Below are 25,240 nucleotides of genomic sequence, written 5' to 3'. Positions count from 1 at the left end.
CATAGTGTATTATCCTAATGATAACTTGTAATAGTTTTGCCAAGATTTTATTTAAGATTTTTGCATCTATATTCATCAGGGAGATAGGTCTATAATTTTCTTTCTCTGCTTTGACTCTTCCTGGTTTAGGTATCAGTACCAAATTGATGTCATAGAAAGAGTCAGCCAGAGTTCCATCTTCACCTATTTGTCCAAAGAATATAGAATTGCAACCAATTATAAAGAATTGGAATCAGTGGTTCCTTAAATGTTTGATAGAATTCATTTGTGATTCATATGGCCCTGGAGATTTTTTTCTTAGGGAGTTCAATAATGCAATGTGGAATTTCTTTATTGAAGTACTTAATTTCCTCTTCATTTAACTTGGAAAACTTATATTTTTGTAAATATTCATCCATTTCACTTAGATATCAAATTTATTGTCATAGAGTTGGGCAAAAATAATTCTGAATTATTACTTTAATTTCCTCCTCATTGGTGGTGAGTTCACATATTCATTTATGATACTTGCAATTTGTTTTTCCTTCTTTTTTATTCAAATTAACCAAAGATTTATCAATTTTATTATTCATAAAACCAACTCTTGGTATTATTAGTTCTATAGTTTCTTGCTTTTGATTTTAATATTTTCTCCTTTAATTTTTAGAATTTTTAATTTAATATTTAATTTTGGGTTTTTAATTTGTTCTTTCTCTCATTTTTTAGTTGCATGTTTAGTTCATTGATTTCCTATTTCTCTAATTTACTCATGTAAGCATTTAAAGATATAATAATCCCCTGACAGCCTTGGCTGTATCCCATGTTTTGGTATGTTCTTTCATTATTATTATTATTATCTAGGATGAAATAATTAGTTCTTTCTATAATTTGTTGTTTGATCCATACATTCTTTAAAATAAGGTCATTTGGTTTTCAATTAGTTTTGGGTCTGTATTTTCCTGGTCCAATATTGCATGTGATTTTTATTACATTATGATCTGAGAAAGATGTATTCACTATTTCTGCCTTTCTGCAATTGATTATTAGGTTTTTCTGTCCTAGTAGATGGTCATGTACTGTAAGTTCCATGTATTGCAGGGAAAAAAGTATATTCCTTTCTATACATATTCATATATACAGTTTCCTCCATAGGTATATCATGTCTAAATTTTCTAAAAATCTATTTTCCTCCTTAACTTACTTATTGTTATTTTATGATTAAATTTATCTAAATCTGAGAACAGCATGTTGAGATCTCCTACCAGTAGACTTTTGGTGTCTATGTCTTCTTGCCTTCAACTTCTCCTCTAAGAATTTGGAATGCTATACCATTTGGTGCATACATATTCAGTACTGAAATTACTTCATTGTTTATGGTAACTTTTAGGAGGATATAGTTTCCTTCTTTATCTCTTTTAAAGCTATTTATTTTTGCATTTGCTTTGTCTGAGGTAAGGATTGCTACCCCTGCTTTTTCATTTCAGCTGAAAAAGCATATTTTGTTCCAATCTTTTACCTTTACTCTATCTTCTTCAAATGAGTTTCTTGTAAGCAGCATATTGTGGGATCCTGGTTTTTAATCCATTCTTTTAGTTGCTAATGTTTTATGGGAGAGTTCATCCTATTCACATTCAGAGTTATAATTACTAAATCTTTATTGCCCTCCATGCTCCCTCTGTTTGTATTTCCCCTTTTTTGTCACTTTATCCATATTCCCCAGTATTTTGTTTCTGAATTCCACAAGCTTCAGTATGTTTGCTCCCCTATATGCAACACCCCCTCCCCTTTCTTTCCCCTTTCCCTTTGTCTTTCTTCCTTCCCTTCCTTCTGTTAGTTCCCTTTTTCCTCCCCCTTTCCCTTTTCCCTTTTTAATGCTTGAAAGGTAAGATAAGTTTCTTAACTTAGTGTTTGTATATTAATTTCCACTTCTATTCCAATAGGTCCTTTTTACCTCTTAATATAATGAGATTTACCCCCATTCAATCTCCTCTATCCTCCTGTGTCTTTACTTTAAATCATTCTAAGTCACAGAGAAGTTATGAGTGACTATCACTTCTAGCTAAGTATATTCTCTCTAATAGAGTTATAATTCTTGATAGTTATGAGAATCTTTCTCTCAGGTGGGGATATAGCCAATTTCATTTTAATGGATAGCAGTTGTTTTTTCTTAACTTTTTTTTAATGTTTCATATGTCTTTGAGTCTACTCATTGAAATCCAAATTTTTCTCTTAAGCTTTGGTCTTTTCAGCAAGAAAAGGAGGAAGTCTCCAATTCATTAAATGTCCATCTTTTCCCCTGGAAGAGAAGGCTCAGTTTTGCTGGATAATGAATTGTTGGCTGCATTTTGTGCTCCCTTCCTTTTGAAATATTGCCTTCTGGGTCCTTTGATCCTTTAATTTTGGTGCAGCCATGTCCTGGGTGATACTTACTGTGGCTTCTTGGTATCTGAATTGTTTCTTTCTGGTTGCTTGCAGTATTTTCTCTTTTATTTGATAGTTCTGAAATTTGGATATAATATTCCTTGGTGTTTTCACTTTGGGATCCCTTTCTGGAGGGGATCAATGTATTTTTTCAATAACTATTTTGTCCTCTGGTTCCATAATGTCAGGGCAATTTTCCATCACTAAATCCTGTATTATTAAGTCCAGACTTTTTTTTTGTCTTTAATATTTCAAGGTGACCAATAATTCTCAAATTGTCCCTCCTACATCTATTCTCTAGGTTGCCAATGAGGTATTTTACATTTTCTTTTACTTTTTCCATTTTTTGATTTTGTTTAACAGATTCTTGTTGTCTCATGAAGTCATTAGTTTCCACAGATCCATTCTTTTTTATAGAGAAAAATTTTCTTTATTTACCTTTTTGCAACTCCTTTTGCAGTTGGTCAATTCTATTTTTGAAGCAATTTTCTATTTAACCAATTAAGGCTTTGAGAGAATTAATTTCTTTTTTGTATTTGTCCAATTGCATTTTCCAAGGATTTCTTTTCTTTTTGTAAGGTGTTCATTTTCTCTTGAGTTTCTTTTCCTAGATTTTCCAATTGATTTTTAAACTCCTTCCTGATTTCTTCTAGGAAGTCTCTTTGGAGACCAAATCAAATTCTCCTCAGAGGTTCTAGATCTCTCTGAGTTAGGGTCTTTTTCTTCTACATAGTTTTCTATACCCCCCCTTTCTACTGCCATTTCTTAATTTTCCTGAGACTTCGTGTTGGGAGAGGGAACTGGTTCACAGAAGTTTGGTGTTGAGATCCTAGAGGTTTTGCTCACTGAGTTTAGCAACTCCAAGTGGGCCAGCCAGTAGTGGGAGCTGTTTGCTTTCTCTGGCGTTTCCTGTAACCTTGATTTGAAGCCCTTTCCCTAGGTCTCAGGGTGAGTGGCCTTACTGGATACTGGTATCATTGAACATGCAACCTGGAAGGAGATTATTACTCTCCTTATTCAGCAGAAGAAGCTCCTCTGCCCCTGCCTGAGCATGAGGCTGGGTGGTGTTGTTACTGTGCTTGTTCTAGGAAGATGGCTGGGCTGAAGTGAAAGTTTGGAGTCTGAGGTCCTTCAGACTAGAGGTGCCCAGTGGATAGATGTCCAGCTGCACTCTGCAACTTGCCCTCCAGCCCCACTGGAGCATCCCAGACCTTCAGTCCCTCTACAGCTGATCTTAGGTTAGTCTGGGTCTCGCCCCACTCCCACTGGCTCTCTCTGCATCTGGTTACCCCACAGAGACAGACCTTGAGGTAGATGTTCTTCTCTTAGCTTCTCTTTCTTTCTGTGTTTTTTCTTTCAAATTTCTATTGAGAGGTTTGTTTCATATTATATATGAGGGAAGATCAGCAGACCTTAGCACAGTGCCTGTCTTCTCTCCACCATCTTGGCCAGAAGTTCTAAACAGCTAGATTTTAGATGAAGAAATTAAAGCTAAATATAGTCAAATTAAAAAAAATGCTTTGAAACATTGATTGGAGAAATACAAAAAAATTCTGAAGCACTATGTTGTCAAACCTATCATATTGGCTAATATGACAAAAAAGGAAAATGATTAATTTTAGAAGGGATGTAGGAAAAGAGGAACTGTTAGTGGAATTGTGAACTGTTCCAGCCATTCTGGAGACTAATTTGAAACTCTACCCAAGGGATGATATAACTGTTTACACTTAGATCCCACAATACCTCTACTATGTCTATATCCCAAAGAGATAATAAAAGGGGGGGACACAAATGTCTTACAGCAGCTCTTTTCATAGTGACAAAGAACTGGAAATTGAGGGGATGCCCATCAACTGGGGTGTGACTGATCATGTTGTGGTGTATAGATGTGATGGAGTACAATTTTTCTGGAAGAAATTGTGAGCAAGTAGAATTCAGAAAAACCTGGATGCTGAGTGAAGTGAGCAGAACCATAACACTGTACACATTAATAACAACATCGGGTGATGATCAATCATGATGGGCTTAGCTGTTCTCAGCAGTTCAATGAGCAAAGACAATTTAAAAAAAAAGACTTTTTGATGGAAAGTGCCATCCATAGCCAGAAAAAATATATGGAATCTGAATGTAGACCAAAATATACTATTTTCACTTTTGAAAATTTGTTTTTCTTTTTTTCTGATTTTTTTCCCTTTGCTTCTAATTCTTCTTTCATAACATGACTAATGTGGAAATCTGCTAAATATGATTTTGTATATATATATAATCTATATCAGATTACTGCCTATCTTGGGGAGAAAGAAAGAGGGAAAGAAGGGAGACAGAAAAATATGAAACTTAAAAATGTTACAAAAATCAGTGTTGAGGGGTGGCTAGGTTGCACAGTGGATAGAGCACTGGCCCTGGAGTCAGGAGTCTCTGAGTTCAAATCCAGCCTCAGACACTTAATATTAACATTTCTGTGTGGCCTTGGGCAAGCCACTTAACCTCATTAGCCTTGTAAAAAAATCTAAAAATAATTAGTGTCGAAAACTATATTTGCATGTAATTGGGAAAAATAAATTTAATTTTACAAAGTGAATAAGAAAAATATATAATGATATATTTCTCTAGAGGGATATCATCCTACTTTAAGGTCTAACAACTATGAAGTTCACAGAGAAGTTTGGGAAGATGTATATGAGCTCATTCAAAGTCAAAGATCAAAACCAGGAAAATACTGGAAATGGAAAGAACAAAAAAAAATTAAAAAAAATACCAAAAGAAAACAAAAAAATTAAAAACCAAAAAAACCCAAAACAAAACTAGATGCTACAAAATGATCAAACTCTCTCCCTTAGTTGGAGTGGGGGGGTTCTATGCATATCAAATATCATATACCATTAGATTCAAATAATCAATGTAAAAACTAATTGAAAGAGTACTAGATTTGAAGTAAAAGGTTCAACTTTCGATCTTACTTTGTTATTGTTTGGAGCTTTCAATAGTATATGATTTTTTTAATGACCTTGTTTGGGGCTTTCTTGGCAAAATTAATGGAATGATTTCTTTCTTTTCCTTTTTCCTTTCCCTTTTCTTTTTCCTTTCCCTTTTCTTTTCCCTTTTCCTTTTCTTTTCCCTTTTCCTTTTCTTTTTTTCCTTTTTTCTTTCCATTTCTTTTCCCAGATAATTTTGCAGATGAGAAAACTAAACCAAATGGGGTTAAGTGACTTACCCAGGGTCACACAGCTATGAAGTATCTGAGACCAGATTTGATCTCAGATCCTCTTGACTCCTGGCCTTGCACCAGATCCACTGACATCTAATTTCCTCCACATCTTTGCAGCAATCTAAATATGCAACTTTTACTTCTCTGGGACTTAGTATCTTCATCTGTAAAATGAAGAGTTCTGATGGCCAAGGTCTCTTCCAACTCAAAATCTACAACCTCATATGAGTATTGGTTACTATTGATTACTGCTTTTCTTTGTTCTCTGTAAGGGGTAAATAGACAGAGTACGTGGCCATGAGGAGTTAATCTTGAGAGTCATTGATACCGGGGACAACAGGAATGTCCATACCAGAGTGCTCTGAACTCAGGAAGGAGTTCTGGCCCTTTTCTCTGTTTGTTCTCTGCCTTTCATCCATATCTTGTTTAAAATTCTCAGGAAGGAGACTATGTGAGTTAGAGATGTAGTGTCCTGTTAATAAAACCTGTTATGCATCTCTTCTGGTTGAACTTTCATTATTGAACACGCAGGTCGTGTCTGGCAGCACCACGAAGACCTTGGAACTAAGGTATGACCTGGCTGCCCAAAAGGAAAAGTCAAAGGACTTTTCACTTCTCTTTAAATATAATTCTTTGTTACAAGAACAACAACCCTAAGTTAAAGGAAGTGACATACCTAAAATAATACTCTACTCATTGTACAGTTATTACATTGTAATTTATTATCCTATGATATATATATATATATATATATATATATATATATATATATATAGTAGGATGCAATATGATTGTAATATATGTATATATATGTTTATATAGGGAAGGATGTAATAGGGTAGGGTGGAGGAATATATTAATAAATGAAAGTTATGTAAAAAATGAAAAATGAAAAATCTTTTCTAAAACTTTAATATATTACATATATTTTAAAATTTGAGTTCTAAAACCATCCTGTGAGTTATTATGTTGTGGAGTTATTTGAGCAGGGTTTGATGCTTTGTAACCTCATTTGGGGTTTTCTTGGCAAAAACTCTAGTAATTTCAATTTCCTTCTCTTTCTAATTTTGCAGATGAGGAAACAGAGGCAAGTAGTGTTAAATGACTTGTCCAGGGTCACACAGCTAGTAAGTTGTCTGAGGCTGAATTTGGACTTTGGTGTTTCTGATTCTAGTCCTGGTGCTCTATTTACTATGCCACCTAGCTGCCCAGGAGATTGAGTAAAACTATTGCAAAAAATAAATGAGGAAATAATTGCCAAAGAAGGGAAATAACTTACTCAAAATCACAAAATTAGTGATGGCAGAATGAGACTTGAATTCTTATTCTTCTGATAACCAAGTCCACAGACTGCCTACAGTTTACCACTGTCAATGATATTCAAAAGAAAATGTAAGAATTTAGTTACATGAGTTTAAAAAAATTATCATCTAAGTGAGTGCTACATTTGCCTCACTGTGATCAGATTTGCTATGATGTCAGAGAATCCTGGAATTTTAAAGCTGGAAAGATCCTTAGAGATTTTCTAATCCAATTCTTTTTTTGTTGGTATTAAGAAAAATGAGTCTCACAGGATAAAAATGACATTATAGGTTTAAGTAACAATCATGTTGAAAGGAATAAGCAATATTTTTCAACCTCTTTCTCATTTGATCTTGAATATCTCAAGTCAGTTTTATTCTAACATCACTGACTTGAGTTGAAACCTTTATTGAATGCTTAATGGTAAAAGATATATGTCTATATATAGAATAATTCTCTTTAGAAAATATAATAATTGTGTTTACTTTTCATACCTTAAAATATTTTTGAACTGTTTATTATTGTTACCATTAATAATAATGACAATTTATTTATAATAACAATGGGTTGGGGGTCCAAAACACTGAAAAGAATGTGATCTTAAGTATGTCACTTCCCATTTCTTAGGGTCATTACTCTCATTTATAAAATGAGGTGTGTGTGTATATATATATATATATATATATATATTATATATATTTACTAATAGTATCAGATGAGACAATATAGTTCAGTTCTTGAAAAATATGGAATTTGATTGCTAAAACAACTTCTTTCAAGAATACAACACAGAATCTTTTTGTGAGGGAAAAATAATTACCTGGTAGTCAATATTCTTTTGATTCTCTGCACATTTTTAACTAGAGATTCTGTTTTATAAGTATATTTTGTCCACACTTTACCAGTCACTCAGGGGATCAGAGGAAAAAGTACAACATGACACTCCTAGGCTTTGGAAAATCTTGTGATGGAAAATCTCTCCTTCCAGTGAGGAGATCTGAGTTTGAATATGCACTCTGATATTTATTAGAAATATGATCTTGAAAAAATTAGTTAACCTTCCTGGGACTTGGTTTCCTCATTTATAAAGTAAGGGAGTTGTATTACTGTCCCTCCTGGCTCTCGAACATTGGATTCTATAATTTTCTTCAAAGAAAAGAACCTCCCCTTTGATCAAGTATTTGCATTGAATATTAAAATTAATTCACAAAATCACAGAGTATTCAAACTGGAAAAGTGAAGCAACTTATACAGGTCTCCCAGATAATAGTAGCAGTCCCTTCTTATCACTTCATTATTTTCTATGCTTATTATAAGACTTAAATGTAGCTCTCCAATTTTTGTAATCTGGATACTTTTAAAGGGACCAATCTTGCTTTTCATACAGAAATCCAAACTTAGTAGAATATTATTTTTTCAACTAAATTCTTAAGAGAATAAAATTATTTTCATTCTCTTATAAAAATACTTTTATAAAATAAGAAAAACTTCCTTTTGATCACTGATATAGGAAATCCTTTTTCCTTTAGAAATTACTTGAAGTTTCTATCCATAATATAAATTTCCAAGAAACCTAAGTCTGAATTGGGGACTAATTCTACTTTTATTAAAAATTCTTGTACTAGTTATGACCTTGTATAAGCCATATAAGCTCTTTGGGTCTCTCAATTCCCTTCTCTGTAGAATGAGAAAGTTTAGATTAGATGATGTCTAATTTCTCCTACAGATCCAAGTCCAGGATACTATGATCTTTTGGAACCATTGTCTAATTGCTCTCTGTTCTCTGTTGGTTCATGGGGTTTAGATTGGCATTTTGAGCTGCAATATGCTCAAAGATTTAGGATGAGGTACTGGAAGTTCATGAGTCAGCAGGTAATGACCCAAAAGCAAGCAGGGCTCAATGGGGGTGGGGAAGAAATCAAGATTTTAAGTCTCAGAAATAAAGTAGATCAAAAGCCAGTACCCAGCATGAAACTCGGTGGGTGGTGGACACTTAAGGAAAAATATGTTGAATTAAATTAAATCATTCAGAAGGTAGTCAAATCCATTGGCTAAATGTAAGCCTCTGGGATTTTCCTGGGTGAATGATGTGAAACAGCTTCAGACAAATCTCCTCAGGGGTAAATATGACAAGGCTTCATGTTCAGGCAAAGAAACGCTGGATAAGCTGACTTAGGAAGTTTGAGGTAGGATATTTGGATAGACACAGGAGTCAAAGATCTGAATTCAAATTTGACTTCATTATTTACTAACTGTAATGGGCAAGCCAATTAACCCTTATTTACTTCAGTTCCCCATTAATAAAATAAGGGCACACTGGAGAAGGAAATGGCAAGCCACTTTACTACATTTGCCAAGGAAACTTCACAGACAAGAGTTTGTGAGGTCATGCCGGTATGATTGAACCACAATAACCACAAAAGTGGCTGATGTCAGGAAATGTGGTTTTGACCACTATGCCTTTTAGGACACATCTTTTACTGACTTTTGTGATGAAAGCCCTAGCACACCACACTCAGTCAACTAACAAGAGAAATTGAATTTCCATTCTTTTGCTATAATTGGGGTCCCTCAGATTGAACTTTTATTTGAGTTATATTTTGAAATTTTTAGCCCTGGTTCCTATTCAAATCATCTATGTGCTACAGTTAGGGGAAAAAATACACTCACAAAAACCCTTGAATGAGGTAATTGCTTTCAATATTGTCATGATGTGCTTGATTGGCAAATCAATTTAGAAGAAACTCTGACAAGCTTCCAGAAGAATCTAATGCTTTGTCTAACATCCAGGGCATCTCCAGTCATCTTGATCCATATCTGGCCACTGGAACCAGATGACTCTGGAGGAGAAAGTGAGACTGGTGACTTAGCACAGCCCCTCATTCAAATCCAATTTAAGAGCTTGTCATAGCATCATCAGCCTGGGTGTCATGGTCTTCTTTGAGAACAAAGGATAGATATCACATCAGATGACTATTTTTGGAGATACAGTAGAAGAGCTTCTCAGCCAGAATCAGGGTGGATGGATGCCACTGAGGTCCTTTTAGTTATGGGAATTTTTGTGACTCAGTTAGGTGGCTCAATGGATATAGAAGTGGATATGGAGTTAGGAAGACCCAAGTTCATATCCTGCCTTAAAACTTAGTAGCTGTGTGTCCCTGGGCAAGTCACTTAACTTCTTTTTAAACTTTAATCTGCTGGAGAAGGAAAAGTAAAACCATTTTTGTGCAAGAAGAGAACTATGAACCCTGTGGTCACTGAACAAGAACAAAGCTAAAATTATAACCAGGACTTTTAGAATCTGATATGGAACTAAAAAAAAAAAACAATGCCTTAAGCAAAAAAGAAGGAATCGTTAATACTTCTAATTCCAAACTAAGTAGTTACTTGAAGAATGGGAATGTTCAGGAACCCTCAGATCACAGTGGATCTCTCTTCTCTGCCAGACGATAGAGAACCATCCAAGTGCTCTGGAATGTTAACAGCCTGAAAGAAATTTAGTGATTCCTGTAGTTTTGTACTAATTCCATTCCTTAAAAATTTCCAGAGTACTGAAAAGGAAAAACATCCACAGCCACTGAGTCATGTATCTTACCCCTCCCCAGGATCCCTCTCTTCATTAGGGAACCTACTCTAGGGGAGGTGTGTATTCTTGAATTTAGAGATAAACTTGTTTTGTGAAAAATCATCAGAATGAGTGGGGAGGAAAAAATGGCTGTGTAGAATTTTTTTGCTGGATACACTGTAGGGTCTGATGGGATTTTTTCCCCTTAGGAACAAAAGGAAAAAAAAAACCTCAAAACTTAAACTTCTACATACAATGATGTCCTTCACTACAAAACATAAAAGGTGATTCTCTATAAAGCTATTTCTTAATGCTTTTGATTTAAAAAAAAAATAAAAGTTCTACTCATTTGTTTGAAAACTATCCAACTTGTCTGTTTTTTCCTTTTGAACTTTCTTCTACTGTTCTAAGCATTTTAAAATTGTCATAATGACTTTCTTTTATTGGGGGGTTAGTACTATTGCTAATCTTTCTACCTTCCTACAGTTGTTATTGTCGTTTGTCCTTTTTTTCTTGAAGAAGACCATGCCACCAGGGGTTGATCCCATGACAAGCATGTGAACTGTATTTCAGTGAAGAGGTTCTAGGTATCTTTTTTCCACTGGAGCTAGCTGGGTCCAGTGGCCAGCTATGAATCAGGATGACTGGAGATGGCCTTAGATACAAGGCAATCAATCAGGGTGAAGTGACTTGCCCAAGGTCTGAAAAAGAGTAAGGGTCAAGTGGCTGAGGTCAATTTTGAACTTCAGTCCTTCTGACTCTAATGATGATACACTAGTCATTTCACCATCTAACTGTTCAATTAAAATCAAGAGAAAGAAAGAGGAAAAAACAAACTAACAGAGTTTGAGCAAACTAATCTGAAAATATCTGCTCTGTTTTTCTGAACAAAGATTCAGATGCGGTGGGGGGAGTTGTTTTGTTTGTAATGTCCTCCACCTAGAGGAAAAACAGAAAGGTATAAGCAATATATTCTTAACTGATGTGTAATCAGCACTGATTGCTGATTCCTTTACTAAAGAGATGAAGCTTGTTGATTTGATTATTTTTTTTGCTCAAGTCTCATAGAATATTAGAATCAATACTGATTTTTTTTGGGGGGGGAAGTCATTTGTTCTCAAACTATCTACAGGTTTGATTAATTGTTCAGGGTCCCTATTATCTAATTTGTAAAATGGGATAGTTAAAATAGAAGACTGCTATAGGGGAGCTGGGGACTCAGTGGATAGACTTAATTTTCTGATTTCAGATCCAGCTTCAGATACATTTGTGGAATCCTAGACAAGTCACTCAACACTGTTTACCTCAGTTTTCTCATCTATAAAATTAACTGAAGAAGGAAATGGTAAAACATTCCAGCATCTTTGCCAAGAAAACCCCAAATGTGGTCATGAAGGGTCAATGTGACACTGTGAACAACATCAAAGGTCACCTATTATGAAATTCTTGAAAATTTCATGAAATAACACTATCAACAGCATCCTTCCTTAATAATCATTGTTACACTAAACACTTCAGGATTCATCTTGTCTGGAGGACATTAGTCTTGAAAAATTAGTCTGATAAAGCCCTCATTCTGTCAGATTCTTCCAACCTAGAAAAGTTTTGAGTACAGACCTGATGTATGCTCACCATTCATGGACCTTCTTCCTTTTCTCCCTCTCTCCCCTCCTCTCTTCACCCCCCTCCCGTCCACCCCTGCTCCCCTTCTACCTCTCTGATTCCATCTGTGTCTGTGTTTCTGCCTCCAGCTCCCCCTACCCCCAACCTTCCCCAGAGGTGTGATGGCTTCTGAAGGCCAAAGGTAGCTAAAGTATTACAGATAAAAATACATTTTTGATGGGAGGTGGAGAGGAAAAATGACTTGCTCAGGGTCATACAGATAATAAGGGATCCAATCCATTAAGCTATGCTACTTATATAATTTTGTGACTGAATCTAGGGAAGCAAAGGCAAAAAATAAAATAAAATCAATGCCTCATGTTAAGGATCTTACATTTTCTTACCTTAAAAAGCTCACTATACTTGATTCTTATGATGAAAGATCCTCATCAACCCCATCCTGGCCAAATTTCTGATCATTTGTAGAAGTGACCAAATCTTCTTATCAAGTGTTAATATCCACATGTTCCTCAGTCAGACTGGTGTTTTTTTTTTTTTGTTGTTTGTTTTTTGTTTTGTTTTGTTTTGTTTGTAATCTCCTCTAACTAGAGAAAAGCAGAAAGGTACAACTGATATACTTAATTGATATGTAATCCAAACTGATTGCTAATTCCTTCACTAAAGAGGTGAAGCAGGTTGATTTGACTTTTTTATTTTGGCTCAAGGCCCATAGGATAATAGAAACAATCTTGATTTTGGGGGAAAAAAATCTGCATTCTCAACCATTTAGCCTCTCTGGACCTTGAGATCTGATCAACCTTGGATAACCATTTTGCAGAAATGATTTTGCTAAAAATATGCAATTGAAAATTTAAACATTTTTCTCCTTGGTATAATCACTAATATATCCTCAGGAAGGCAACAAAGTCCCTATTCATTATGGTTTCAGTGTTAATCAATTTTTTCCCTGAAATTTTTTAGGCTTTCTAAATTTTGGCTAGAAAATTATTGCTTTAGGATAGTGATGACCTATTTAGATAAAATCAGAACTTTCCCAGAGCACATTATAACTTCATAATATCTATTTAAGATGCATCATTACCAATGAAACAAAATAGGCAAAAGAAAAGGAATCATGTGTATAAACACCAACCATAAAGTCTTTCATGTAGTAAAAACTCAGAATTTGTTGGTTGGTTCAATGACCAACTGACCAACCATCCGACCAACTAAACGAATGAATAAAGAGAATAAACTAGTTCTCAACTCACATGTTTTTAAAGCTCAGGAAGAAGAGACAGATTGGAGTAAAAATGATTTTTTCCTCCCTCATTTCTTTAGTAAGGAAGATTTTTTATGAAGAAAACTCACTTATAACAAGCTCTTCAGATCCTTGAGGAAGTATTTTGGAAAAGAAGTGTTTTACAATGATAATAAATGAAAAAATAATATCAATTGATTGCGCAGATCTTAAGGAACAAAAAAATGGAATCAGAATTTTATAGCTCGAGGGAAAAAATTTCTACATATCATTCACTCCTCTAAGTTCACTTCCAAATGCAGCATAACCAATATATGGCTAAGTCTCCACCTCTTCTATTGTTGAACTGAACCAGGCAGATATCAGGGGATTTAGACCTTACCATTTGACTTCTGGAAAACCTTGATGGTGACTTTTGATGATTCACTCTAACTGACTTTTGAACCCTAGTTCATAGATCTCTTAAATATTCCTTTGTGAAAAGAACAAATGAAAAACATGAAAAAACAAATGTAAAGAAACCAGACAGAATTCACTAATCATGACCAACCTGTTGGTCTCAGATTGGAAATTTTCATTTATTTTACTGTCTCTCTTGATATGATGAAGTCAAAGCAAGAAATTCACTTTGGGCACTTTAGACTGCAAAGGCAATGATAAAAATCCCTCTTCAATAGCTTAGTTGACTAGTATTAGTTAAAATATTTGATCATATTCCAAATTCTTTGAGTGATGGGTTCAAAAGAAATAGGCTATCATTAACCTAACATCTTTCATCCACACATGGGTATGGCATGTATAGAGTTTTATGATGGCATTTTTAATATTAGAAGACTACTTATCTACTACTTTCCTAAACTCTTCATCCTTTCCTTTAACCAAATCTTCTCTTTCCAAGCTAAACATACCTGGTTTGACTTATTCTTGAATGATATGAACTGAACACCTTTCATTATGCCTTACTTTGGATATTCTCCAACTCACTTTCGTTCTTCAGACCAAATAGGTATAGAACAAAGTGCTTCTGACCTCTACCTCTTGATGTGGAGAAATGGGAAACTAAGAAAGTGGATAAAGGGGGAAAAAGATGATGCTAATTCTGTCTCATTGTTGAGTAAAGGGAATATATACATCCCTATCTGAGTCCCAAAACTTACATTTTCTCTCTTAGTTAAGTGCATTCTAACTAGATAGCAATATTTCAATATAATTGACTTCCTTTTTAATCCTACAAATTTCATTTTATGAATTGAAAACATTTTAATAATTTGGTCATAGGCTTCACCAGACTGGACAAGGGGTCATTGATACAAAAACAAAAAATTGTCTCTCTGGTTGAGACAATTTCTGAGATCCATACTAGTTTTGAATATATGATCCTATGATCTCTTTGATCTTGCATCCCCAGGAATTTGATCAGTATTGATAATGTTTTGCCTGTACACCCTCAAATATCTTTTAAATGTCTTCCCTTATCCCAACTCAGTGGCCACTATTTCCCCCTGAAGTGATGGAATAACCACACTACTCTGTCTGACCAGGTCAAGAAACCTATGACTATGAAGCCCATCTTAAAGGGTCTTAAGACCCTTTGAAATAGTATTTTCTCTAGTGTTGTAACAAAAATATTAACTATATGTGCAGCAATGGGAACATATCTCAGCATGAATACAAACACAGAGGAAACAAACAAAAATATAAACAAGAAATTTCACAAAAGGGGCCTCTTTAGTCCTGGGGATCATTCCTGATTCATACTGTAAGAGACTAGGTCCTTTCCATTATAGGAAGTAAAACAAGAGTGAAGCAATATCTTTCAATTATTCATGGAGAGACATTAGCAGCAAGCCTGTGTTACCTTTGCTTTATGGAAAGAGATTATCATTGAATGTGGAACCTGATGCTCTTACAGAAATCTAACTTTGAGAAGATAATAATATCTTTCTCCTTGAAAGCACCTATTTACCATCAGCATACCTAATCTGGGAGAACTTTTAATTAGGGATGATCAAAAGAGTTTAAAAGCAATGGTGGATCCTTTAATGTTGATTCTGATTTCTCCAATGTTTCCTTTATCTATTCATTACATTGAAATAAAATCCATGAAAGACCCTCTAGAGCAATTCTTTAACTCCAAATTTCAATTTGAGAAGTCTGAAATGTTTTCCTGAAGTATATTTTATGGGAATTTATATGGGGAAGGAACATTAGAGGCCAACCTGGTAATATAGTTTTATTTATATATATATATATATATATATATATATATATATATATATGTATATATATGTATGTATATATGTGTATATATAATGCAAATATATATGTATATGTATGTCTCTATATATGTGTGTATATATATATATATATATGTGTGTGTGTGTGTGTGTATGAAAACAGACTGTCATGATCCTCTCAATTCCCTCACAATTTTAGATTTGAGATCTGAAGGAATAAAATAGATCTAAAATAAAGGAAAAATTTGAAATGGTAAAGTATGGAATTAGTACCATTCTATATTCAGAAATTTAAAAAAAAATAAATTTCTATTTAATATTTCCTGAAGGGGTATAATGTCACTAACAGACATTTGTTCACGTAGTTCCTTATCATGGGACAGACCAGAGCATCATGGATCAGGAAAACCTATAAGTAACATATTGTCAATTAACAAAAGCATGGCTAGTGATTCCAACCAAAGTCATTTGCAACAAACTGGTGACAGTGATGTCAATATAATTGTAATTTCTTTAAGGGAAAAAAAAAGGAAGAGCTGAAATTCTAATCTATGATTTCGGGTATAAAAATGTTATTTCAGATCTTTTAAAAGTAATCCTGTCTTAAAACAAATTGACAGGGGTTATGATAGTACGATACCTATATCTGAAATAATCTGATTAAAAGATAAAACTGTCACCATAGGGTTGATTTTGTGTTTGGAATAAAGGAACTTGTTAGATAATCAAATAAATCCATTTTGATAAAAAAGCGGATAGAAAACTATCTCAGAGTATAAAGATGTTAATTAAGATTTAGAAACTGGAAAAACTCTAAATCTGTTTCTTTAAGCTAAGAAAAGGCTGAAGGATACAGTCTAAAAAGAACTTCTATTTAACTTTAGCAAACTACTTCTCAATATTGTCAATTTTACATTGAGGCAACATAATATAATTGAGAGAGGTTTAAAGACGTGGAATTATAAATGTCAATTTATTTGCTTGCATATGATCTGGAAAATCTCCATATATCTGAACTTTATCTTCCTTCAGGTAAAATGAGTAAAATAACTCGAGTTCCTCCTCAAAGGTTTATTGGAAGGATAAAATAAGTAGAAAATACTTTGTAAACCCTATCTATGTAAATATTGACTTTGTATATTTGGCGTCTTATTTGAACATTAAAGCATCGTCATTATATAGATATAACAAATATTAATATGCCCATTTTTGGAACAGGAAACTAAGGCTCAGAGAAACTAAGTGATTTAGCCGAGATCTTATATAGCTCAGAAAGAATATAGGTAGAATAGTACATAAGTGTACTGGAGCCAGGAAGAACTGAGTTCAAATTCAGCCTCAGAGACTATATAAATTTGAGCAAATCATATAAACCCTTCTTCCCTCAGTTTCCTAATCTATAAATGGGATAATAAGAGCAATTACTTCCCAGGATTTTTATGAGGCTAAAATTAGATACGCTTGGAAAAGCACTTGACAAACCTTAAAATTCTCGGTGGTGGTGGTGGTGGTGGTGGTGGTGGTCTTGGTGGTGGTGGTGGTGGTGGTGGTGGTGGTGGTGGTGGTGGTGGTGGTGGTGGTATTGGTGGTATTGGTGGTATTGGTGGTATTGGTGGTATTTGAACTGAGCTCTTCTTGATTACAATTCCGATGCCTAGATATTTTGTCATCCTGCCTCTCTCAGACACTCATTTATTAAATATCATGAGCCTTAAGATTTAGAATTCCTGGCAAATCCCACATAGTACAGCATCTGGGGGTAAAGAGGGAATCCTCTTCTCCTTGAGGAACAAGTGACACCAGGAGGAAATCGTTCTTACAAGATTTGATTTGTCCTAAGCATCCATTTCAAACAGAGCAAAATTTACCATTGTGTTTTAATTAACACCTTGGTAAATGTTGGGTCCCAGATGAAGTCATTGGAATTATTTATCTCTTTACCAATAATCTAGCAAGGAATAGATTGTTCACTAAGTTTTGTTTGAATTATGGTAGAAAAAAAATGTCACTTTGGTCCTAGAGATGGGTCACTGCACCTTATTGAGATTGTAAGTTTGTTTTAATTGCTCAAAAAAGCACGGAGATCCCCTTTTTGAAACCTAACAAGATGGAATCTGCTGTGCCAACAGTAAGGGAAATCAACTTTACTGTTCCTGGAAAATGTAGCATAATCAGCAAAGTCCAAGAGAACAATCTGGTCTTTCAGATCACCAAGTAGAAGAGTGCACTGAAGTTGAAGGGAAAAAAAAAAAAGATTCATTATAAAAATCAATACCCCTTTGGTTTGTCTATTCACATCAACTGACTATACAATATTTGATTAACTATTTTCATTCTCTCCTCTAGTGAGTTCTTTCATTCTCAATTAGATTGGTTGTAAGGTGATAATGACTATAACAGCAGTTCATAACTTTCATCTCCTCTTGGGCATTGAAAGACTTTAAAAGATTTAAATAGCAAGTGATGATGAATGAGGGAAACAGTTTGGTACAATGGAAAGAACACCCAATTGGGAAACAGAAGATATGGATCCAAATTCCAATTCTGCCATTTACTATATATGTGATGTTGAATAAGTGACCTCTGGGAGTCATTTTCTTTATAAAATAAAGGGTTGTGTTTGTTTCTCTGTGTTTGTGTTTGTCTGTGTGTGTGTGTGTGTGTGTGTATGTTTGGACTAGATTAGAAGGATCAAACTCAGACAAAATTCCTAAACCAGAATTAAATGTAATTGAGAAATGTTTAACAAAATAAAATTTTAAAATACAATATAACACACACACACACACACACACACACACACACACGTATATACAAAATGTTAATTATTTTTATTTTCTAAGCTAACCATGAGACTTAGCAGGGATTTTTTTCTAATTTAGATTGATACCAATGAATTAGATGAGGCCTAAGTTTTCTTTTAGCTCAACGTAGAAGAACCTATGATCATAGATTGCTTACTGAAGGAAGATGCCCATTTTTAAGGTTGTCCTTTTCTTCTTTTGCTAGTAAAGTAATTAACTTCTCTCACACCTAACAACCCACTAGTTCTCTAATAATCCTAATGTTCTATACTTTGTCAATATGGGCTCGCGCTCTCTCTCTCTCTCTCTCTCTCTCTCTCTCTCTCTCTCTCTCTCTCTCTCTCTCTCTCTCTCCCCCATCTGCCTCCCCCCCCCTCTGATCTGCCTCCTACCCCTATAAGGAAAACATCTTGTCCACTTGTTATCATTGAGTCATTTCTGTGGCTAACTCCTGTGCCCCATTTAGGGTGTTCTTGGCAATTTGTGCTTTGCCATTTCCTTCTCTACTTCATTTTATGGATGAGGAAGCTAAAATAGGGTTAAGTGACGTGACTTGCGTCTCACAGGTAGTAAAAGTCTGAGGCTAGGAAGCTGAGTCTTCCACACTCTAGACCCAACACTCTTAAATCTGCTATAATAAGGCCCACCCAAAGGAAATGGAAGCCTTAATTATGATCTCTAAATAAAATGTCTTTATTACGCATATAAATAGTTTACATGGTAAGATTGTGGTTATTATTGTTCATCCTTCGGTTTTGAAGAGGGCCAGTGACATCATGAATGAAAATAATATCACTGAGGGAAGAAGAATCAGATTAACTTTGTTAATAACTATTAATTTCTCCCAAGATGTACTCATTTGTAATTGCTTGGCTCTAATAGGGGCATAGCCTCATTTTGTCAACAGTAATTAAAAGTAGTGAGTAAAAGTTATTTATGCTAATAGCATTTAGATAGCAGCTACTTGGAGACTTTTAAATACTATAGGTGAGTGCTAATTTGTTCTGATGAGGAGGAAACCCAACACAAATTACCCATATTTGCAAATTAGTGGATATGTCTAAGTGAAAATAAAATGTTAAGGCTACTTCCATAATAATAAAGTTTCATAACAAAGATTTGATTCTCATACTCAGAGAAGCCTTTTTTAATATTCCGTTTCTTTCATTAGAGGCAATGGGGAAAGCAGCAAGTCAAAAAGAGTTTGGGTTCAAGTACCAGAATCAACAGGGCTCTCCATGATTTGGAGAAAGTTGTTGAATTTTTCTGAGGCTGTTTTCTCACATGTGAAATAGAAATGATGTTGGCCCTTAAGGGTGATTGTGAGAAATAAATAATGTCACAAAAATGAAAGAGCTGTTTAAACTATTCATATTCCAAAAGGGTATGACTATTTCTTATCCCATTGTTCCTCATGAGACTAGATTTATCAGGAGATGCTTTTTTAAGGGTGTATGTTTGCGTGTGAAATAAACTGAGAAGCACATGGAGTGAGGAGAGAGAATGAGCACTATATTAAAATATAGCAATGGAATCTTAATTCTTTAAGAATTTCTTATCTATTTAGGAATCCAGCTATCCTATAAGCAACAGATATATTAGTTTTTTTAAAGTCTTTCTATCTACAAAGACTCAAACATAGTAAACACTTCATAAATGGTTGTTGGTTGAAGTATGATTTCACTAGGGACAGAAGGAAAGTTTCTTCTACCAGTCCTGAAAACTACAACTCTAAGATTGATTCTCCAAGAGTTGTCATACCTGGAAAAAATCATTGACCCTCCAGGCAACTCAGGAATGAGTTTCTTTGAACTTGGCTAAACTGGCCATCAGGATACAAACTCCCTAGGACTAACCTTGATGCTTTGCCATATTTGTAGGCATCTTTAACATTTGAACTTTATTAGAATGGCTTTAGAAAATTCAAAGTCACTTCTTAGAAATAACAGGACATCAGTGAAAAACTTCTATGGGTGGAAAAAAGCTTCTGTGATACTTGTTTTTGGGAAAACCAAAAACAACAAAACTGTCCCTCTTCCTTAGATGTGCTTTCTAGATTGAGAATGAATACCATGTGAAATCTACTTTCAATTCAGAAAAAAAATGCTTTTCTAAAGAAAAAGGCATCTCAAACAGAATTAACTACTGTAAGTAGATGAATATGAGAGAAACTTAGTGTCCTTTTTATGCCCTTGATGATTTCATTGTTTTTGTTCATTCATTTTAATGGTATCATATTCTTTGTGAATCCATTTGGAGTTTTCTTGGAAAATCTAATGGAATGGTTTGACATATTCTTTTTCAATTCATTTTACAGATGAGGAAACTGAGACAAGCAGTTATAAGTGACTAGGTCACACAGCTAATAAGAGTTTGAGGACTTATTTGAATTGGGGCCTCTATTCATTGAACCACCTAGCTGCTCTGCATTGATGACAACCTGCTTCCCAAGGGAGAAAAATCATAATCAGAAAAATCACATAGATTTCAGCCATTTAGGTAGGCTTAAACTTTACTCCTACATGAGACAATAAATGATCCCCAGCTTCTCCTCCAGAAAAGACACTATGGACAAAGGAAGTGTTTCTGAAGTTCACTTTCAAGAAATGAAATATAAAATGAATTAAAATGACTTTCTTTTTAATTTCTGAACCAGGTTCAGTGATATACTGAGCATCAACCCCCCCCAACATATTGTAGTAGAAAGTGCACTGTAGGGGTGGCTAGGTGGTGCAGTGGATAGAGCACCAGCTTTGGAGTCAAGAGTATGTGGGTTCAAATCCGGTCTCAGACCCTTAATAATTACCTAGCCGTGGGGCCTTGGGCAAGCCACTTAACCCCATTGCCTGGCAAAATCTAAAAAAAAAAAGAAAGTGCACTGTATTTGAGAACATGGGGCTTAAATTCTTGCTTTGTGATTCATTGATTAGACTAGTTCCTTAGTGGGTCATTTCCTTTGACTGGGTGAATGTTTGCTCATCTATAAAATGAATTGAGTAGGATGAGATGATCTCTAAGGCCCCTTGTAACCCTAAAAACACTATTATTCTCAAAGCAATTTTTTTTGTTTTTGCAAGGCAAATGGGGTTAAGTGGCTTGCCCAAAGCCCCACGGCTAGGTAATTATTAAGGGTCTGAGACCGGATTTGAACCCAGGTACTCCTGACTCTAGGGCCGGTGCTTTATTCTCTGTGCCACCTAGCGGCCCCTTCTCAGAGCAATTTTAAAATAGTCTACTTAGGTTCATAAATTGGGGGTTAGAAATAACCTGAGAGAATATCAAATCTAACTTTTTTATTTCACAGATAAATTGGTTTCTGAATCATTAACAGACATGTAGGTTAAATGACTGAACCAAAGTCATGGCAGAACTGAAAAGTGAACTCAGGTGATTTGACTCTACAATTTTCATCACTTTATTCTGGAACGTGCTTAGAAAGCGTTAGGGAATGGGGTGGAGGTAGGGATGGCAAGAAGTCCTATGGCAAGAATTGTGGAATCAAATCCATAAGAACTTAAAACTCAAAGTCGAAGATCAGCTGTCAGTTTTGAAGAGACTTGTGAACATTTCAATTCACCTTAGAACAGGTTCCTGCCCCCCCCCCCCAGCCCAGGCAAAGCTGACCATACTTTCCAGTCTCATTGAATTCCTCAGACCCAGATAGACTCAAGCTTTAGCAGGAAAGGCATCATTCTTGTGGAGGATAAATGTCAGATCAGATTGAGTGAAGAGGGCTTTATTAAGCACCACATCCCCAACACTGCTTTAGATGCTTGGGGAAAAACAAAAACAAAAAAAAGTCTCAGAAACATTATCCTTGTAGTCAAGAGCCTTGTGATCTTGCCCGGGAGACAAAATGAACATAAATAAACAATTCACAAACAGGAAAGTATATAATCAGATGCTGTTGTCAGTTATATGACTTCTTGCTGCTAACAAGAGGGAGATACTCTGGTGTGACATGAAGAAGATACTCAAGGAAAGAGCTAATTGGCATTGCAAGCAATTGCCTATGGCCAAATCCACCAATTTGCTCTAATCAACAGAGTCAAAATGGTACGCCTTGTATTTCCCAGTGAATCAAGTATATAGGATTTGGGCAATGAGACTCCACAAAAGACCCAGGGTCATATATTTCTTCAAGTATAGCTCATGAAAGGGCCATTTTGCTCAGCAATGAAACTTACCCACTGCTTACAATCAGATGATTTTCATTTACCAGTAAGTTAGGGTAACTTAGTACTAAATGTAAGGATCAACTAGAAAGCATCAAGGGGAGGGCAATCCAATGAGAAATGATTTTAGGTTCAAGATATGTGAAGATAACCTGACAGTGGGGATGGTTAGCCTAAAAAGAAGATTGTGATATTTGTCTTCATACATTTGCAGGATTTATCAAACATATTATTTGGTCCCACTGGGGAAGAATTAATAATTATAGGTAGAAATTATAAAGAGATAAATTTTAGACTTGATGTAGGTGGAAGCACCCTAAAAATTAAAATTGTCTAAGAGGGAATAGTTGTCTCCCAATCAGTAAGCATCTTTAGATAGATGTTGCAAATTAAATTATGGAATAATTTATAATGAAGAGCCCTTCTGGTTGTGGCTTAGATCAGATGACCTCTGAGGTTCCTTTCAATGCTAAGATTCTATGATGTTGTGGTTTTCTATAAGGATATTGTATGATTCTCCAGTAGGATACTTGAACAAAACTGCAACTATTCTCCTGTAATATTTCTCTTGTCATTGAACTTTGATAACTCTGGAGGAAATTGAGTCAGACAACTTTGTGCAGTTCTACCTCATTTAAATCCAATTCACCCAGGAGTTGAGACATCACCTTTGTGATATCATTCATTGGTCCTCTTTAAAAAAAAACAAACAAACAAAAACAGCATGACATACCTTTATTAACTGGCATCAAGTGTGAATTCGTGAGTCTCTTTATGGATCAAAGCTTTAGACAATGACACAAATGAGACATATTTCCAGAATATTGGGAATCTTTATGTGTACAAGAACGAGGAATACATCTATTTCTATCTGTGCATGAAGAGGAGTTTATGATAGTGGCCATAAGCTAGGCAAATTAGTCTCTAGTCTTAAAAGTCTTAAATGTTGTTCTAAAACATCCCAAATCTACTATTAAAAGAGAACAAACTCTGTTAAATTGTGTAGCAAATGATCAGGAAATCAGTGTGGGATAGAGAAACCAGACCAAGAAAAGCTTAAACTTGTAAAGAAGGACTGAATTCCACCTAGTTGAATAACATGAGCAGATGCTGTAATAAAAATGAGCTATGCGGATGACGTAAGAAAACCCAGTCGGTTTTGATGAATTTGTGTTAGTGATAGTTGATGACAGACCGAGGATGTTAAACTTTATCCCAAAGTAAATGCATTGGGGCAGCAGTGGATAGCATAAATGGGCCTGGAGTGAGAATGACCTGAATTCAATTTCAGCCTCACATACTTTACTAACTGTGTGACTCCAGGAAAGAGATTTAACCTTTATTTGCTGTAGTTTCCTAATCTATATAAAATAGGGGCAAAAATAGCACCTTTATCCCAGGGTTGTTTTGAGGAATAAATACAATGATAATTGTAAAGTGTTTGGCATATTGTCAGTCTGAAATAAATGCAAGCTAGACCCTAGGACCAGGGCACAGAAGTAGAATAATTTGGAATAGTGGAAAATCAGAGCATATGGGTTCAAATCATTCCTGGAATATACAGTAGTTATACTTATTTATTTTTAAAAATTAATTAATTTATTTTTGAATTTTACAATTTTCTCCTAATCTCACTTCCCTCCCCCAACCCCACAGAAGACAGTCAGTTAGTCTTTATATGGTTTACATGTTATACATTGATCAAAATTGAATGTATTGAAGGGGCGGCTAGGTGACGCAGTGGATAGAGCACCAGACTTGGTGTCAAGAGTACCTGGGTTCAAATCCATCCTCAGACACTTAATAATTTCCTAGCTGTGTGGCCTTGGGCAATCCACTCAACCCCATTGCCTTGAAAAATCTAAAAATAATTGAATGTGTTGAGAGAGAGAAATCATATCCTTGAGGAAAAGGAAAAAAATAAAATATAAGAAATAGTAAAATGACATAATGATTATTTTTTTTAATAAAAGGAAATAGTCAGTGTTCTTTGTTCAAACTCCACAATTCTTTCTCTGGGTACAGATGGTATTCTCTATCTCAGATACTCCAAAATTGTCCCTGACTGTTGCATTGATGGAATGAGCAATTTCATCAAAGTTGATCAACTCCATGTTGCTGTTAGGGTGTACAGTGTTTTTCTGGTTCTGCTCATCTCGTTCAGCAAATCCTTCCAGGCTTCTCTGAATTCCCAGCCTTCCTGGTTTCTAATAGAACAATAGTGTTCCATAATTGTACTTATTTATTGTTGATAAGCTGTTTGTGACTCCTTTGGGGATTTTTTTTGGCAAAGATACTGGAGTAATTTGCCATTTCCTTCTCTACCTTTTTTACAGATGAAGAAACTGAGGCAGACAGGATTAAGTGATTTGTCCAGAATCCCACAGCTAATAAGTGTCTGAGATGGAATTTGAACTCGGGTCCTCCTGACTCCAGGGCCAATGGTCTATCACCATCTAGCTACCCCCATGTACTTCTATACCTTATTAACTGTCTCAGTCATTTGGTAAGTGAGAAAACTGTAGTGGATATTTATCTGGTCCTTTTAGTTTAAGATAGATGATTCTTTGAGAAAGGCTAATAAAATATTCAATAATTTCACACAGTATTCATCCATCAATCATGATTCTGCTCAGTTATGAACAATAACTTTTCAAAGCCAATTCATTTTAATTTTCCTTTGATC

This window comes from Macrotis lagotis, chromosome 3 (genome assembly GCF_037893015.1).
Source record: "Macrotis lagotis isolate mMagLag1 chromosome 3, bilby.v1.9.chrom.fasta, whole genome shotgun sequence".
Taxonomy (NCBI): domain Eukaryota; kingdom Metazoa; phylum Chordata; class Mammalia; order Peramelemorphia; family Peramelidae; genus Macrotis; species Macrotis lagotis.
Note: the sequence above shows the minus strand (reverse complement) of the source record.